Raw genomic sequence first — 18,403 nt, 5'->3', positions numbered from 1 at the left:
TCATATCGAATATGAACAAATATATCTCAGAGCTCTGTAATTACAGCAGTAAGGTATCAGCGTCAGAAAAAATGGAAAGATCGGAGGAACAGAATAGAAAATCCAATTGGCATTCCAAGTCAGTGGGGGAAAGAAAGTGCTATTCTAGCAAAGATGCTGGGAAGAAGACTGTTTTCTGATTGGATTTGATTTACCGAAATATTAAAAATTTCCATATGTCAAAGACACTATATAACTGAAACATTTACAAATGAAATAATACGATGTCTGGGATTTGCTTCAAGATAATGGGGGGAAGTGGGAGGATAGAGATAAAACAAACTAGCTATATTATATGGTGATCATGGTTGAAGCTGGTGATGGATATATACAGAGTTTCACTTTACTGTTCTTTTATATATGTTTGAAAATTTCCAAAAGAAGTTGAGAGGCAGAGTGGGGTTTTGGGGGGTGGGGAAGGAAAAAAATGCAACAAGATGGGATCAGGAGGGAGACAAACCATAAGAGACTCTAAATCTCACAAAACAAACTGAGGGTTGCTGGAGGTAGGGGGTTAGGGAGAGGGTGGTTGGGTTATGGACACTGGGGAGGGTATGTGCTATAGTGAGTGCTGTAAAGTGTGTAAGCCTGATGATTCACAGACCTGTACCCCTAAGGCAAATAATACATTATATGTGTTAATAAAAATAATTAATTTTAAAAAAGAAAATTTCCAAAAGAGAAAGTTTTAAACATTATATGCATTATAAATGTAAACTAAAGGGGCACCTGGGTTGCTCAGTGGGTTAAGCCTCTGCCTTCAGCTCAGGTCATGATCTCGGGGTCCTGGGATTGAGCTCCCATTGGGCTCCCTGCTCGGCAGGGAGCCTGCTTCCCCTCTCTCTCTGCCTGCTACTTGTGATCTCTGTCTGTCAAAATAAATAAATAAAATCTTAAAAAAAAAACAAATGCAAACTAAAAAAATATTTGCAATATAACACACAAAGCTCCACTGCTTTAATATATAAATTGTTTTCAGAAAGCAATATGAATTTTGACCATTCCAATAGGAAAATAAGCATGGTTTAGAAACTGGCACTGTCTGTATTAAAAAGATGTTCGATGCCACTAGCAATCAAAGAAATGTAACTCTTTTTTTAGGAAAGAGATTTACTTTTCAACTGATAACAATAGCAAAGATTAAAAAGATTGATAATGCTTAAGGCAGGAGAAGACATAAGGGGTTCCTCTCCTATATGGGATGGACAGTAAACTATTCCATCCGCTCTGGGAGCAATTTGACAAGGGGCCTTAAAATGTGCATACGCTTTACTTAACCATTCAATTTTTTTTAAGATTCTTTTTTATTTATTTGACAGACAGAGCTCACAAGTAGGCAGAGAGGCAGGCAGAGAAAGAGAGGGGGAAGCAGGCTCCCGCCGAGCAGAGAGCCCAACGCAGGGCTCGATCCCAGGACCCTGAGATCATGAGGCTTTAACCCACTGAGCCACCCAGGTGCCCCTTAACCATTCAATTTCTAAAAAAGATTTTCTTTATTTATGTATTTGAGAGAAAGAGAGTGTGCTTATGCTCTCATGTGTATGCACGTGTGCATGTATGTGTGTGTGTGTGTGTGTGTGTGTGTGTGTGTGCAGGGGAGGTAGGGAAGGGAAGAAGGGGAGGGAGGGGAGGAGGTAAAGAACCCCAAGAAGACTGCACTGAGCACAGAATCCAGGTGAGGCTCCATCTCACAACCCCAAGATCAGGACCTGAGTAGAAACCAAGCACTGGTTGCTTAACCAACTGAGCCACCCAGGCATCCCTCAACAATTCAATTTTAAAATAATTTTTCTTGGGGCACCTGGGTGGCTCAGGGGGTTAAAGCCTCTGCCTTCAGCTCAGGTTATGATCTCAGGGTCCTGGGATCGAGCCCCGCATCTGGCTATCTGCTCAGCAGGGAGCCTGCTTCCCTTCCTCTCTCTCTCTCTGCCCACGTCTCTGCCTACTTGTGCTCTGTCTGTCAAATAAATAAATAAATATTTAAAAAATAATTTTTCTTATAAATATAAACACTCAAAAGAAGTTCACAAAGCTGTTCATACATGTATGTTTATCACATTATTGTTTACAACTGTAAAACTTTAGAAATGCCCCAAATATTAGCAGATAGCTTAACCAAGTTAGGATGTATTCACTCATTAAAAATGATGATGTAGATCTACAGTTAATGATATGAAAAGAGGTGCTGGCGAGTGAGGAAAATCAGATTGAAAACTGTACAAAGTAGAACACCATTTCAAAAAAAAAGGGCCAAGAAAACTATCTGCAATAACATATACCAAATGTTAATGGTGATTTCTGAGTGATAAGACTGAAGGTATTTTGGTCTTTTTTTCTTAATCTCTTTCTATATATTCAGATTCCTTTTTTGTGAGAAGCAAATATTACGTTTATTTTTAGAAGAATAAAATTATTTGTCTTTTAAAAAGGAAGGAAATAAGAAAGGTAGGGTATAAGGAAAGAAGGGAAGAAGGAAGGGAGGGAGGGAGGGAGGGAAGGTGGAAGGGAGAAAGGTAGGAAGGGAGGAAGGAAGGAAGGGTGTGTCTTGTATGTTTTTCCAAAGCTGCTCCGTGTCTATACAAAGCAATGTGTTTATCGTTTTTTTTAAGATGTATTTATTTATTTTAGAGAGAGAGAGAGCATGAGTGGGACAGCAGAGGGAGAGGGAGAGAGAATCCCAAGCAGACTCCAGGCTGAGCTAGAAGTCCACAGACGGCTCAATCTCACAGCTCTGAGATCAAGATCTGAGCCTAAACCAAGAGTTAGAGACAATGACTATGCTACCCAGGTGCCATGACATGTTTATCTTTTTAAACACAAATGGCACAAACAAACAGAACAAAACTAAATTAAAATAAACACATGGGGTGCCTGGGTGGCTCAGTGGGTTAAGCCTCTGCCTTCGGCTCAGGTCATGATCCCAGGGTCCTGGGATCGAGCTCCGCATCGGGCTCCCTGCTCAGCGGGGAGCCTGCTTCCTCCTCTCTCTCTGCCTGCCTCTCTGCCTACTTGTGATCTCTCTGTCCAATAAATAAATAATATCTTTAAAAAAAAACAAAAACAAAACAAACAAACAAAAACAAAACAAAACAAAACCCCACAAATGTCAGGTAGCATACTCTAAACATTGTTTTATCCTTGCCTTTTCCACTTTATAGTAGATCCTGGTTATACCAATTCTGTCTCCCACCAATAACGCGTAAGTGGCCCCCCATTCTCATGCTACGCTATTTTTGATCTTTGTTGAGTTTTGATGGGTAAAAAAAACGACATCTCACTGTAATTTTAATTTGCATTTCCCTCATTATAAGTGAGGTTGAACATCTTTTCATATGCATAAGAACAAAGGATTTTTCTTTATGAACTTCACTCATATCCTTGGCCCATTTCTTGTTTTTTCTAAAATTTTCATTTTTTTATGATTTATAAGAACTCTTTATATAGAAAAAGTAGGCATTTGTCTGCCACATACATTTGCAAGTGTCTTTTTGTAATTTATAATTTATTGTTTGATCTTATTGGTATGCACTTTTTCCAATGCAGATGCATGTTATTTTTATATAATTGATTTAAGAAATCTCTTGCTGCGTGGTTTCATATGATCTCCCCTCCTCCAAGATATGTATGTTTATATGTATAATTACATACATATTTTGTAATGCTCCATATTTTATTCTAGTGTTTTTATGCCTTCAGCTTTAATTTTACATACTTGCTCCATTATTTTGGATGTAAAGAGTGAAACGGGAATCAATTTTATTCATTGAAACATCTGCCTTTTCCCTTCTAACATGAAATGCCATTTTCTGTTATTCCAAATTCTCACAAAAATTTGGGCCTGTTTCTGACCTCTTCATTCTCTTCTATTGACCTGACTGAATATTTTCCAGTACCTATTTTTATTACGTTTTCACATGAGGTAGAATTGATCTCGTCTCGAGGCTCCTCTTCAAGAAAATTTCCTGGCTACTTGTGCATGTTGATTCTTCCATATGAATATGAGAATAAGTTTGTCTGGTTTTAAGAAAAGCATTATCCAAGTATTATCTAGATATTTAACGGTGAAACATAATTCAGGAAGAACTAACATCATCATAGCACTTAAGATCAACATTTCAATCCAAGAAGGTTCTTCAACTCCATCTAGGGAGTTCTCTTATTGTATTCTCTGAAAATGTTTTAAAATTCTTCATTTGGGGGCACCTGGGTGGTGCAGTCAGTTAAGAGACCTACTCTTGGTTTCAGCTCAGGTTGTAATCTCGGGGTCCTGGGATCGAGCCCCAAGTCAGGCTCTGTGCTCAGCCTGGGGTCTGCTTGAGATTCTCCTTCTCCCTCTGCCCCTCCCCCCTCTTTCTCTTTGAAATAAACAAATCTTTAAAATTTTTTTTCATATGGACCTTAGCCTCTATTGCTAATGCAATCAGGTTTTCCCTTCCATTGTATTAATTTCTGATTGTTTTATATAGGAATGCTATTAACTTGCCATTTTAATTTTACATCAGCAATCCCATATAATTTTTACTATTTGCACTTTTTTGCATTGATTCTCCTGGGTTTTCAAGTTATGTAATCACATCATTTTTACATTAATGATACAATTTTACTTTCTATTTTCTAATTTGGTGCTTCATTTCTTTCCCTTATTTAACTGCTTTAGTTAATACTTCATTTAACTGCTCCTTAGTCTAATGGGAATCTTTCTATAATTTCATCATTAAATTAGATGATGGATTTATTTTCAAATAAATAGGAAAATAATCAAAACACAAAATAAGTATACTACAGAAGAGGAAATAAAAATGGCTCATGAGTATATGAAAAGATATTCAAATTATCCAGGGCATTATTAGCCTGGCCCTTAAAATGTTAAAATCTAGACTTTTGTCTTTGATCCCCTGCTTTTCTCACTGGATGCTTTCTTTGGGCCACCACCCCGATTGTCCACCACAGGCTGATGGCTCCCAAGTCTGCAGCTCCAGAACTGACCTATCCCCAGAGCACCCATTTATGTACTCAACAGCATCCTAGACATCCCCACTTGGGTCTCCTGCAAGCCCCTCAACTCAGCACATTCAAAACCAAACCAATCATCTCTACCACCAAACCTCTGCCCCATCTTAGTGAGATGTGTCACCATCTGCCCATCTCTCCCTCCCTCCCTCTTCCTTACCCTGTCCTTCAGTCAATTAAGTCCTGACACACATTCACCTTCCAAATATTTGTTTTAACTTGCCTCCCTCCACCCCGCCCATAGTCTGGATTCAGTGCTTCATGTGCTCCTTGGCTGGGTCCTGACAATGGTCTCCTCCTACATGGACTTTCCTTCTCTATTCCTGTCTCTTCCAGATCCAGCTTCCAGAATTATTGCTGTCAAGGTGTATTTCCAAAACCTTGTCACCATGTCACTTTTCTTCTTAAAATAAGCGGCTCCCCGCAGACACCAGGGTGAAGTCCAAGCTCCTGACAGAGTCTACAGGGCTCCTGTGGCCTGGCCCCCTCCAGCCGTGTTTGATTCGCCCACAGCCCATTTTGGGCTCTCCATTCTAGCAATACTGAAGCCTGCGCTGTTCATCCTAACCATCCTCCAAACTCTGGGTCTACCTTGTGCACATCTTTACTCAAAAAGCAAGCTGGTCACCACTTGCTGCATTTTGATTTGAGGGTTTTAAATGAATGAGTGAATGAATGAATGAGTGTGTACATGCACACATGTGTGCGGGCACATGTATGAAACCATTACGTTCACATGGTTAAAAAACCAAATTGTATCAAAAGGCTGAAAATGAATAGGAGCCAACCCAGGGCCACCTCTCCCAGCCCCAGTCTCACTTTCTGGGGGCAACCATTTCTAATTCTTTGAGCCATTTCTTTTGGTATTTACTTTCATGTCTCTATATACATACTTAAAAAATTATGTCTTGATTTATCAAATTTATTTATCATTTTTACCTCTTATATAACCAATCAGGGTTCAGTTCTATTGTACTGCCCACACCTGGCCTCTCCCATTCTATCACCATCTTTGGTTAAATAATGTTTACTTTTTTTTTTTTTTAAAGATTTTATTTGTTGGTGCCTGGGTGGCTCAGTGGGTTGAGCCTCTGCCTTCAGCTCAGGTCATGATCTCAGGGTCCTGGATCGAGTCCCGCATTGGACTCTCTGCTTGGCAGGGAGCCTGATTCCCTCTCTCTCTGCCTGCCTCTCTGCCTACTTGTGATCTCTGTCTGTCAAATAAATAAATAAATAAATAAATCTTTATTTTTATTTTTTTTTAAGATTTTATTTATTTATTTGTTAGAGAGAGAGAGAGAGAGCGCGCATGAGCACAGGCAGACAGAATGGTAGGCAGAAGCAGAGGGAGAAGCAGGCTCCCCGCCGAGCAAGGAGCCCGATGTGGGACTCGATCCCAGGACGCTGGGATCATGACCTGAGCTGAAGGCAGCTGCTTAACCAACTGAGCCACCCAGGCATCCCTAAATAAATCTTTAAAAAAAAGATTTTATTTGTTTATTTGTTAGGGAGAGAGAGAGCACAAGCAGGGGGAACAGCAGACAGAAGGAGACACAGACTTCCTGCTGAACAAGTTGCCCAATGCAGAACTTGATCCCAGGACTCTGGAATCATGACCTGAGCCAAAGGCAGATGCTTAACTGACTGAGCCACCCAAGCACCCCAAATAGTGTTTACATTATTGTGATCACGTAAACATGACCACTGTAGACTCCATTGGGGTACAAAGGTTAAATTCTATTTGCCTGTGTAGGTTTTTGTTTTTCTAGGAATTTCTAGTTGTCTTTATTTTATTTTTGTTACGATCCCCTGTAAGCATTTTTCCTGCTTTCTTCGGAAGCTCCACACCCAGATGCCTCATGGAGTCTCCCTTTTATCAGGAGACCGCTGCCATGAGCCCCGCATCCTCAGGCTCCAAGCTGGACACAGTTCCCTGGGCCCACTTTGCAGATATAATCCTGGGGCTTCTGACTGCTCTCCAGATTGGAGCCACTGTTTCCCAAGTTTTCTCTCTGCCCTTCTCGCCTCGTTTCTTTATTTTGTGGGGCACATTATTCATAACTTCCTTAAGTGGGGTGATGAGTCCTTATATACCTGAAAAATATCTTTTTTTTTTTTTTTTAGCTCTGATCTTTGATGAAATCTGTCTGATTGTTGAAATCTGGGTTAAAATTACCTTCCTTCTTAGTTCTGAAGGTCTGGTTCCTCTACATTCTGGGATCTGGTGCTGCCTTTTGGAATTCTCATGCCACTGACATGTTCACTGAGATTTTATATTTTCTCTCTGAACATTTTTGGTTATTTTATTTGCCCCCTATTATAATGAAATTTTAGGTGGACATACACTGTTGTGGGTCTATTTTTATTCTTTGTCCTAGAATGGACTCGGTGAACTCTGTACTGACCTCTATACTTCTGGACTAAGAATTTTTCTGTATTATTGATTTGGGTTTTCCGCCCTTCATATTCTCTGTTTCTGGAACTCCTCTTAGTCCAATCTGAACCTACCAAATTGATTCACTTTTCATTTCTATCATCTTTTCCATCAGTCTTGTTAGTCTGCTTTCTGGGACATTCCCTCAAATCCATGAGCTGATTGTATTGAATTTTCATCTTCTACTTTCCAGGAGATTTCCTTCATCTTAGCTTCAGTTCTCCTGAATGTTTTGTTTTGGCTGTCATTTTCAAAACATTTTTACTTTCAAGAACACTGTCTTGTCCTCCAAGTTTTCCTCTTTGTTCCTGTCTCCATGGACATTTATTAGAGGTTCTGTTTGTTTTGTTTTGGTTTCTTATGTTTTTCCCATTTCCTCAAGGGTCTTCTTTTTCTCTGTGTTTCCCTCAGTTTCATTGTGTTGGAGACTCTCCTCAGGGTGGATTATCTTTATCCATCCATATATTTAAGAATAAGACATTGAAATGTCATTTGGGAGCGGTGTGTGCACGGGTGGTCTTTTCTCAGTGGCTGGGTTAGGTTTTGGGTTCTTAGTTGGAGCTGGCTTTTATGTGGGGACCCTCACATACTTGTTTTCTGGAACCACTCAACTTTCCTGAGAAGAAACCTCCAGTGTCCCAGCTGTAAATATTTTGCTTGGTGGCAGGGGTCAACTCTCATATAAGCAGACTTTCAACGAATCTCCCTTTTCTGGTACCAGATCTCATTCTTGCCTTTTGCCACAGCTGGCCCTCTGGGGACCAGTTATCAGGGCTTCTCCAGGGGCAGATAAGCCCCTTCTGTCCCACATCCATTTCTCTGAGCACTGTAAGCTCACATGCTCTCCACTCTTCTGCTAGACCATTCCATACTTTCACCTACTCTTAGTCTTCTAGAATTTTATGGAAACCTCTCATCTGTTGATGGTCGCTCCTCATCATTGTCTGCTAAAAATTTTTTAAACAAAATCCCCTTCCTTTAAGTCTAGATGGGTCTTGGGAGAGAAGGGAGATAGGAATCTGTTCAATCTGCCATTTCATGGCTCCACCACTGAACAACAGCTTTTCTCAACCATCTCTGTGTCTCCAGAGCTGAGCACAGTGAATGGCATTGGTCAACAGTCTGAACTATCCATGAATGGAAAGGAATCTTCTGCTTTCTCTAAATCCCTCATGCTTACTACAATGCTGCTTGGCCAGGATAACAAAGTACACAAAAATCATGTCACATTCAGAACGGTGAGGTATTATAAACATTCCTTCTGGAGAAGAAGAAAAGAATGGTGAGGATGTAAGGGAATGGGCATTCTACACCTACAAAAATCAGGGAGATCTCATATAGAAGGACTGACACTTTCCATGTGGCTTCAGAGGACATGTATAGGGCAAGTGAGAGGGTGGAAAATACTCAACGACAGGTTCAGCTCCCTACATGTACTCACTTCTTTAGCCTTCCAGCTCAGCCAGCTTTCTGATGACAGGACAGACTACCTAGAGAAGTAATGAGTTCCCTGCCCTGGAATGTCCAAGCAGATCTGGACAACCAGCAGTCAGAGTTGCTGCAGAGAGAATTCAACTCATTGGTCAAGAGATAGGACCGAATTTTTTAAAAATTCTATTTTTAATTTATCAAAAATTTTTAAAATTCTATAAAATTATTTTAATAATTTTTAAAAAATTTATTAAAATTCTTTTATTATAACACCCTCTTATAGCAAATATTTGATAATACCCTCTTTATTATGCTAAAGGAAAATAATAAAGTAAAACCTATTCTTAAAAGTAACATTTTTTTAAAAAATTAATACAATTCCCTGGGGTGCCTGAGTGGCTCAGTGGGTTAAAGCCTCTGCCTTCGGCTCAGGTCGTGATCCCAGGGTCTTGGGATCAAGCTCCACATCGGGCTCTCTGCTCCACGGGGAGCCTGCTTCCTCCTCTCTCTCTCTGCCTGCCTCTCCGCCTACTTGTGATCTGTCAAATAAATAAATAAAATCTTTAAAAAAATTTTTTTAAATTAATACAATTCTCTAATTGAAATAAAAAATAAAAAGGACATGATCTAGGAATATGTGTTTCAACATAAATACTCAGGCATGATAATGCGTAACAGAAGGAAAGAAGGAGATGCTTGCATCTATATTGTAGAATCATTATGAATGCAACAGGTGCCAGTGCAAACGAATACAGGTGTGTTGTTTTGATGCTCAATTCCTGTGGGAAGCTTTGCCTTCAGAGATGGGATTTTCCAAACTGACGCACAGCTCTCAGTGAAGTTCTGAAGTACAGTCTCCAGATTATGTATAGAAATGTTCTTAGCAAATTCAACTGTGTTTATATGGACACCACAGCTCAAAGATAATTATGAACAGGTTTCTACTGCTTAACAAGGCATATGAAAGCTATGGGAGATACGGGACAAGCCTTTTCTGTGCGTGACTGTCTCTTGCATTGCAGGAGGATGGCCGTATCTGCCCTCCCCCAACTCAGCGTCAGTAGTGTTCCTCTAATCATTGTGACAGTCAAAAATACTCCCCCCTCTATGTTTCCAAAATGCCCAAAGTGTCACTGCTTCTGAACCACTGGACTAGAGGATTGCTAAGCTTCCTTCCAACCCTTGGATTGTCTGATTCCTTCAGGAGCTGGGCAGTCAGCAGGAGGACAGGTGAGTCTGGCATTTCCTAGTCTCTAGAGCTGCCTGGGCTAGTGGATATAGAGCAGCCACTACCTCTGGCATCTGTGGGGTTTTCCTCTTTGCAAATAGAACCAGGTCAGCCAAGATACCAGCAGCTCCGTGAGTCCCACCCCCATGAAGGAGGTTCACTGAATGGGGGTGACTGACTGTACCTGCACTTGACCTTCCTGAGAAGGGCAGGAGAACTTCACCCTGAAAATGATGGTGTCAACATTCTCATTCTCATTCTCTACAGTGCCCCCGATGCCCTTCCTCACTTGCCCTTGAGCCTAACCAACTTCCAAAACTGAAGGAAACCAACCATCTTTATTCTCCCCACTTGGGCTACTATGGCTGGGAAATATTCCATGTTGTTCAGGATGCTGGGACCACTGCTGATGCGGGTCTCCCACCTGGCAGGTTCTACCTCTTCTCTCCTGCTCCCCAGAACTCTGGTGTTCCCAAGGCTGCCCGGCCAACTACTTGGTCCTGGTGTCAGGAGATGACTTGCCCCTGATCAGAGAACATAGAGAACATTAATGGAAACTACTTGAATATTCGTCTCCTCTCCAAGATGAATTCCCCTCTCTGTTCTGAATCACATGTCTCCCTGTTGCCTCTAAGATTCCTCTAGTTATCTTCTCTCCCTCTGCGTCTTTAACCACTTTTAACACTTTCCTCTTAGCTCAAAGCTGCCTCATCTTCTCCAAGTTATGCAGGAAACAGAAACCCTTTTGTCCTACTTCCCTTCTAAACCACTGCTCTGCCTCCCCCTCTCTTCCCGCCAATGCTGAAGATTAATCTACACTTCCTGTGTCCTCTTTTTCAGTACCCTTGACCACTGCAGTCTGGCCCTTCTCATCACCACGCCACTGGATCACGGGTTCACTAATGGCCTAATTATCAACTCTTATTTTCAGTCTTCATCTTCTAAGTTTTCTGCAGTATTTTACTCCACGAACTATGCTCTTTTTCCTGAATGTCTGTCTTTATTTGAATTTATTTTATTCATTTTTTAAAGATTTTATTTATTTGAGACAGAGAACACAAGCAGGGAGGAGGGTCCGAGGGAGAGGAAGAAGCAGACTCTCCGCTCAGCAGGAAGCCTGATGTGGGGCTCGATCCTAGGACCCTGAGATCAGGACCTGAGCCAAAATCAAGAGCTGGCTGCTTAACCGACTGATCTTTTTCCTTTTCTGATCCATTCTTTCAAGTCTGTCTTTGATGGATCCTTCCCATATCTGCATCCTCCTTCCCCCTTTCTTTCCTCCTCTTCATATCACCTCTTACATAGTAGATCCCTGATGTTCTGTCTATTCTCCTCTTCTCCCTTTCCATCTTTAAGTGATTTCACTCACTCTTATGGCTTCAACAACCCTTGATGTACAGCCAACCTCAACTTCCCCTTTTAGCTCCACTCGCAAGCACACAGCTGCCTCTCACCCTGTCCAAACTTGCTCTGCCTCCTGTGTCCTTTATCCCATGGAATGGTGTCTCCTCCCCCTAACTGCCCAAACCACACACCTGAGGGTCATGTTCAACTTCTCTCCTTCCCACCTCATATGCAATCTGCCCTTCAATCCTTTGCATCTTCATTCAGGACCATCTCTCAAGGTCCTCTTCTCCCCACCCCATCTTTAGACTCTTAGTTGTCTCACAGTCCCATTAGGTCTCCATGGCCACGAGGTTCCCTCTAGTCCAGTCTTTCCACTTGTGTCTTCTTTAGAAGACCAGTCTGAGTCCTGACATTCTATTCCTTCTTTGCTAAACCCTCCATAGGCCCTTCATCATCCACAGCAAAAGCTAAAGCTCTCAGAAGGGCACAGAACACTCTGTCCCATCCAGCACATCCACCTCTACAGAGCCCCCGTCATCTCTGAACACAACTGCCCTGCAAGATGAGTCCTTTGCTTCTCAGACAGGGAAGGGCGTACTTTCTTGTAGTCTTGTATTGTGTGCCCTTTACGCTCATACACAACCTCGTGTTCTGACAGCTCTGTTCTTGCCTCACCCCTGCCTCCTTATTTGTCTTTGAATAAGCAGTGCCCGGCACTTGCTAGCACATAGCAAGTGCTTTGTGAATATCCGTAAATGATGAAAGAAATGAATGAGCAGATGGTTTGATTAAAAAATCATACCTTCGCCTGCCTCTTCATCACAACATTTCCCAGACCAAATTTGAATGTGCATACAAATTACTTCTTAAAAATGCAGATTCTGGGTCCAGAGTGGTCCTGAGATCCTGCAGTACTAACACATCCCCAAGTGGTCTTGGTGCTGCTGGTCTGCAGACCATGCTCGGAGGAGCCCTATCCCGTAACAATGGTTTCCAAACTTGGCTGCTATTAGAATGTAGAGCTTTAAAAAATATATCCTAATGCCCAGGGCACACACTATATTAAATCAGAGTATCTGGGGAGGGAGCCAGGTGGCAATATTTTAAAGATTCCCAGGTGATTCCAGTGTGCAGTAAATCGGGGAACCCCCTATCCCGTGCCACGTCTTACTTCCTTGGTGGGGGGGTGCTTCTCGGTCCTGGATGCTCATTAGAATCACCTGGGGAGCATTTAACACCCACAGGTGGTGCCTGAGCCCCACCCAGACACTTAACTAGAATCTCTAGTGTTTGTACCTGTGCGTTTTAAAGCTCCCAGGTGAACCTAATATGCAGCCAGGGCTGAGAGCCATTGTTTTCAGGCTCTGCCTCCAAGGAGTGGCTGCAGATTTGAGGGATCATGAGTCCAGGATATAGAGGAGATGCGGGCCCTCGCTCTCCAGTTATGTATCGTCTTGGAGAAGTTAATTTAGCTTCACCTCTAAAATGAAGTTAAAAATACATGCCCTCCCTACCCCAATTTTTGTGGAGTCTTCCCAAATGGAAGTGGGAAAATTGCCCGCAGGAGCCTGTCTTCATCTCTCTGCTGTGTGGTCACCACTTGTGTCCCTACCTATCAGGTTGGCTTCAGAGGCCCATGGCCAGAAGAGCTCTCTGTCATGCATGAGCTCTCCGATAGGCCCCGCTAGGAAGCAGATGGTTCCGTAGCAGCCCAGGCCACCAGAGGGGAAGTCACAAGGACCTGCGCTCGCAGGCGGACTGAGAGGTGGAATTGAGCACAAGCCCTGTAAAGCAGTCTGGCCTGCAGCCTGGATGCTGCACGGTGGGCTGTTCAGCCCTGTGCAGGGACAGGGCACCCCCGCTGTTCTCGGCACGCACCGCAGAGCTGCCACCTGACCCACGGCAAGGAGCCTGCAGGCGTGTGCCAGACTCCTCTTTTATGAGCCGACTCTGCAGATCTGTACTGCTGCTGTGCAAAGGGCATGGAACGAATACCAAAAAATGAAGGTTCGAGTCCAGCCTACCACCCCAGCGGCATGAGCTTGGACCCCGTTTCCTCGGCTGCCACTATTGTCATGCGTTGTATCAGCATCATATATACAGACACAAAGGCCCGGCACCAAGCGGACAGTCCCCAGGACCTCAAGACTGGGGGCAGGTTCCAGGAGCTTGGTCCCAGGGAAGTCTTGAGACCTAGTTATATTTAAAGTTTTTCTGTATTTTTCTGAACTTGACATTTAAGTGGGCAGCCTGCATATGTACTTCCTAAATTCAACAACCCTCCAGGAGAGGAAGGAAGGAGTTAAAATAGTTGGCAAGTGCTGCTTTGGGGAGAGAGGCCTGGAGGAGGAGGGTCTGCCTGGCTGAGCTGGGTCTGGGGTGGGGAGGCTTCAGGGCTCCCAGATGGCAAAATTACACCAATTTTTGTGTCCTCAGAGCATCTTCTGAAAATAGCCCTCAGCCAGCAACACTCAACAATTCCCTGGGGCAGTGAAATCAGGGGTGGGCTGTGGACTGGGGGAGGGTCTTGACTCACTCATAGCATCCTACCATCTATTCATCCCCAGGAACAAAGTCCACATGACTCTCCCTGGCTTTACAAAAACAAAAATGCCTTCCTGTCACCTGCTTCAAATGCCTTCACCTGCAAGGATGGAGTTTTATATCTTACAATCAGAGTCCTTTAGGTTCACAGCACAACAAACCTGAAAGAGCCTTGGCATTCAACCAACCCCCTCTGGGTATGGCTGAGAAGTCTGAGCCCAGAGAATGATGAGTTCACCCAAAGCCACACAGTGATTAAGGAGCTGGGCTGGGAGCTAGCTTTCCCCACCAGTGGGGTCAGCTCAACCCATGCCTTGTCCTCACCTTCACCATCAATAGAAATGCCAATGACTTAATATGCAAATCCACTCACCAGCTACGCAGTCTTGGGTCAGGAGGAGCCAAAGGGGGCCTTAGGTTCTCTCTAGTTACAACCCAATTAGAAGCAAAGCTGCGGAGAATCCTGCCCTGAAAAGGGAAAGGGCTTTCTCAGGGCATCTGGAGAGGGCCGGGTTGCCAAGCGCCAGCCCTGCTCACTGTGCCTGCTTTGAGACGCAGCTGCAGTTGGTAGGTATTCTCACGGATGGACAGCCCAGAGAGGGCATGAGCTGTGGAGTCAGGAGATGCTGGCACAAAGCCTGATCTGATCGGATTTGCCTTATTACAAGCCTCCATTTCTTTGTCTGTGAAATGTAACTATCTCACAGGACGGCACCAAGATGAAATGAGCACAGGACGTGAGGCATTGTATTAAAAGGTCTAAATGTCAAGAACTTCCAATCCCAAAGGCTTCTGTGAGATCCTCCGCTCTCCCCAGATGCCTCCTACCCAGCCAGAAAGCCTCCCCACTCAGCTAGTTCCCAATTAGCTGCCCCTCACCCGGTCTTCAATCTAATGGGTTTCACCTCCCGGCCAGTCCCCAGAATTATTCCAGTGAGCCTATCACAACCTCGGGCAAGAATCAGGAGGCACAACAAAGCCGGTGCCACACAGCCCCTGTCGGCTCCCTGCTCCCAAGGGCAGCTCCCGAGGGCAACCTTGTGGGTCCTGCATGGCATGTGGTCCCCTCCCCCATGCTGTGACCGTCTGTGACTAGTAAACTCCTTCGGTCTCATCTGTTCATTATCATTGTGGTGTGTTTGACCATCTCTTACAGCAGTGGGTCTCTCTTTCCCCCAAAGAAGAATAGGAAATGACCATAACAGGGGGCTGAGTAAGGCCATGGGCTCTGACGCTCTACACTGGAAATTCCTATTCTGGGGAGAGGATCTTCCTTGTACTCCTTAATGGTGAGGTTGGGCTTCTATGCACAGGGAGAGGCTAAGATCCTGACAATAGAACTTGGCCAGACAGTGTTCGGGGAGACAGCATTCTGGGGTCTTCTTGGGCTCTTAGGGTCAGTGGTCTCATACCCCTCTGATATACTCATCTTCTTAGTATCTCATCACACTAACTACTGTGTGTGAGGGGCCATGGCAAATGCTTTATCTCTGTTCTCATGCTGCACAGAGAAATAACTAATCTGCGATCACACGGACAGGAAGGATAGGGCTGGGTCAGTCCCTACCCCCAACCCACTGTCAGCACCAACCCTGTCACCCACAGCCTCCAGGGAAGAAGAAGCTCTGCCCATGGGGGTTGCTTCCCTGTGCTGAGGCGAACCCCTCCTGGTATCATCTCTGTAAGGGCTACAAAATCGAAAGGTTGGCCTTGGGCATGAGATCCATGTCTCCTGGAAAGCTTTTCATTGGGAAGGGAATACAGTGACCTTGTCCCAGCTCGCTTGGACCTTCTTTCAGTCCAAGCTGGGTCCAGGGGTCCCACTGATAGACAGTGAGGTGATCAGGAGGCCTCTACAAGATTCCTTGCAGGAGGGAATACTCCGAGATTCTTGGCCCTAAGAGTAAACTTCAAGGCTATTTCCATTTAGCTCTCCTGGTTTTTTGTTTGGGAGAATGGGGGCTTCCAGCTCAAGCCCAAAGCTGGGTATTAGAGCTGTGTGATTTTGACCAGTCCAGAGCTGTTCCTCACACATGCTTCCCATGGGCATTTCTCTAATAGCAGTGAGTCCCTGATTTCTGAATGATGAGACCGGGGTTTCCATACACAGGGAGAGGTTGAGACTCTGGCCAGGAAGCAGTAAAGTTACTGTCAGACCCAGAGCCATCCTCTCTCATGCCCCAAGGCAGGCTGAGCCTCTCAGGAACCCAGATATCTTAGGAGTCAGCCCTTTAGGAATTATCACTGATTTCAGGGGCTAATGCAAGGGTCAGACACTATCAGAACAAGTTGACTCTCAATGGGGACCATCCTTGCTTCAGCTAACCCTCATTTTTCAGATGGAGAAAATAAGGACTTGCTAAAGAATCAGCATGGGGCTGAAGGGAGAGTTTGACCCCTTGTGCTAGGAGTGGTGCTGAGTTAGTCCAGCTCCTGCTGTGCCTCTGGCCCCGGAGAGTAAGACCAGGGTCCTCTGGTCCAGATGCCTATGGCCAGACAAGGACAACCTCAGAAGCCTGGGATCTCCTCAGTGCCCAGGGCAATGTCATGTGCAGACTTCTAGACAGGTGGGACCCCTCACCTTCCTTAGTTCTCTTCCCTAGGTCCCTGCTCTGCACCACTGGAAGAGAAGCCAGACTCAGACCCACAGGTAAGCACCTCTGTATCTGCCTGACCTTGGCAGCCTTCCCCTAAGGCCACAACCAGATGTCACCCAGCTGAGCACAGAGGGAGGCCAGGGAAGCTTGGGAAAGTAGCCAGGAGTGGTGCTAGGCAGATGGTGGTAGCTCCACTGTCTCCCAGAGGAACAACTTTTGGCTGCAAAGACCCTGGAGTGGGGGGACTGAGGAGAGGGCACTGTCCTTTGGTGGAAGGCATATCCCCTTGTTGTTTGCATATTTTGAACATGCTACCACCCCCTTAACTGAATCACACATAGCTGTGTCATGAAAATTAATTCTTTTGCGAAAACAGCTATTTCTTGACTCACCTTGAGACCCATGGAAACTGAGGATGTCATAGGACCTGGTCTTAGGCTTTCACCCTATGAGAAAGAAGTGTCACTGGATTGGGATGACTGCCTTTCCTTCCTTTGTCCCTACACGGGGTTGTTGTTGTTGTTGTTGGTTTTTTTTTTTTCTCTCCTCACTCTGATAGCTTAGCAGCAAGCAGAACAATGCCTTCTTCTGAGAAAAGGCCATTTCCTGCTGACAGTGTTTATGCCTCACCCCAGGTCCCAGAGCTTCTGTAAAGAGGTACCCTCCTCCCCAGGCCCAGACCTCCTCTAGTGCTATGGGCTCAGTATGAGAAAAACAACACATGGATCTGCCCCTGGGTCAGATATGACAAGGTTGGCCTAATCTCTATTGCCCAAGAGAGGAGAATTTCTAGGGAAGAAGAGTGTTCTGATTCTTATGTAGGGAAAGGTGTTCGTAGTCTCCACCTTGCCAAAGGTGTCTGAAGCATGTGGGGCAGGATGGAAAGAGGTGGCTTCTTGGTTTCCTTCACCCATCCCTGAATCAGCTGGGGCATCATTCAGACCCTTCCTGCTCTATCTGGAGGAGTTGGGATAACAGTAAGAGTACCTGAGCAAGGGTGGCTTGCTCAGTGGCTCAGTGGGTTAAAGCCTCTACCTTCGGCTCAGCTCATGATCCCAGGGTCCTGGGATTGAGCCCCACATCGGGCTCTCTGCTCAGCGGGGAGCCTGCTTCCCTTCCTCTCTCTGCCTACTTGTGATCTCTGTCAAATAAATAAATAAAATCTTAAAAAAAAATACCTGAGCAAGGTAGAGAGAGGTGTCTGGGACAATATTCTAGTGCCATCTTTCATCAGCCAAAGGAATCCAGGAATAGAGAGAGCCACAGGTAGTTTTGCTGTGTCCTAGATTCCATTTGGGGTAAAGTGTGGGGTTGGGGCTAACCCAGAAGTCTCTGCATGGTCAAAGCCCAGCAAGTGTGGTCTACACAGTGCTCTGTCACCACAAAAGTTACCTGTGGGGGCCTCTTCAACAGTCCAGGCCACAGCTATAGTGAGAACTCCCATAGACATCACCCTATCCAGAGCCCCTAAAGCTATGACATTAGCAAACCCTCCCTGACTGCTGGGGAAGTAGAGAGGTGAGAAGGACTCATACCCACCTCTCCCTCCCCAGGTGAGGCCTGGATTTAGGAAAAGAGGGATGGGGCAGGGCTGTGAGACTATCTGGAAGGTGATATCAGGAGCCACTAATTGTGTTTTGGAAAATCCAGAAAATCCTGAACCCCACCAGCATCTTCTAAAAGCTGGCTCCTCTTCTGGGGAATGAAACTGGCTTTGTTTCCTTATTTTAATGAACTGAGGCAGGAAGAGGAGCTTTTAGCAAGGCCTTGGCA

The sequence above is a fragment of the Lutra lutra genome, chromosome 11, assembly GCF_902655055.1.
Source record: "Lutra lutra chromosome 11, mLutLut1.2, whole genome shotgun sequence".
NCBI classification, from domain to species: domain Eukaryota; kingdom Metazoa; phylum Chordata; class Mammalia; order Carnivora; family Mustelidae; genus Lutra; species Lutra lutra.
The sequence above is the reverse complement of the archived record's forward strand: the minus strand, read 5'-3'. Positions refer to the sequence as shown.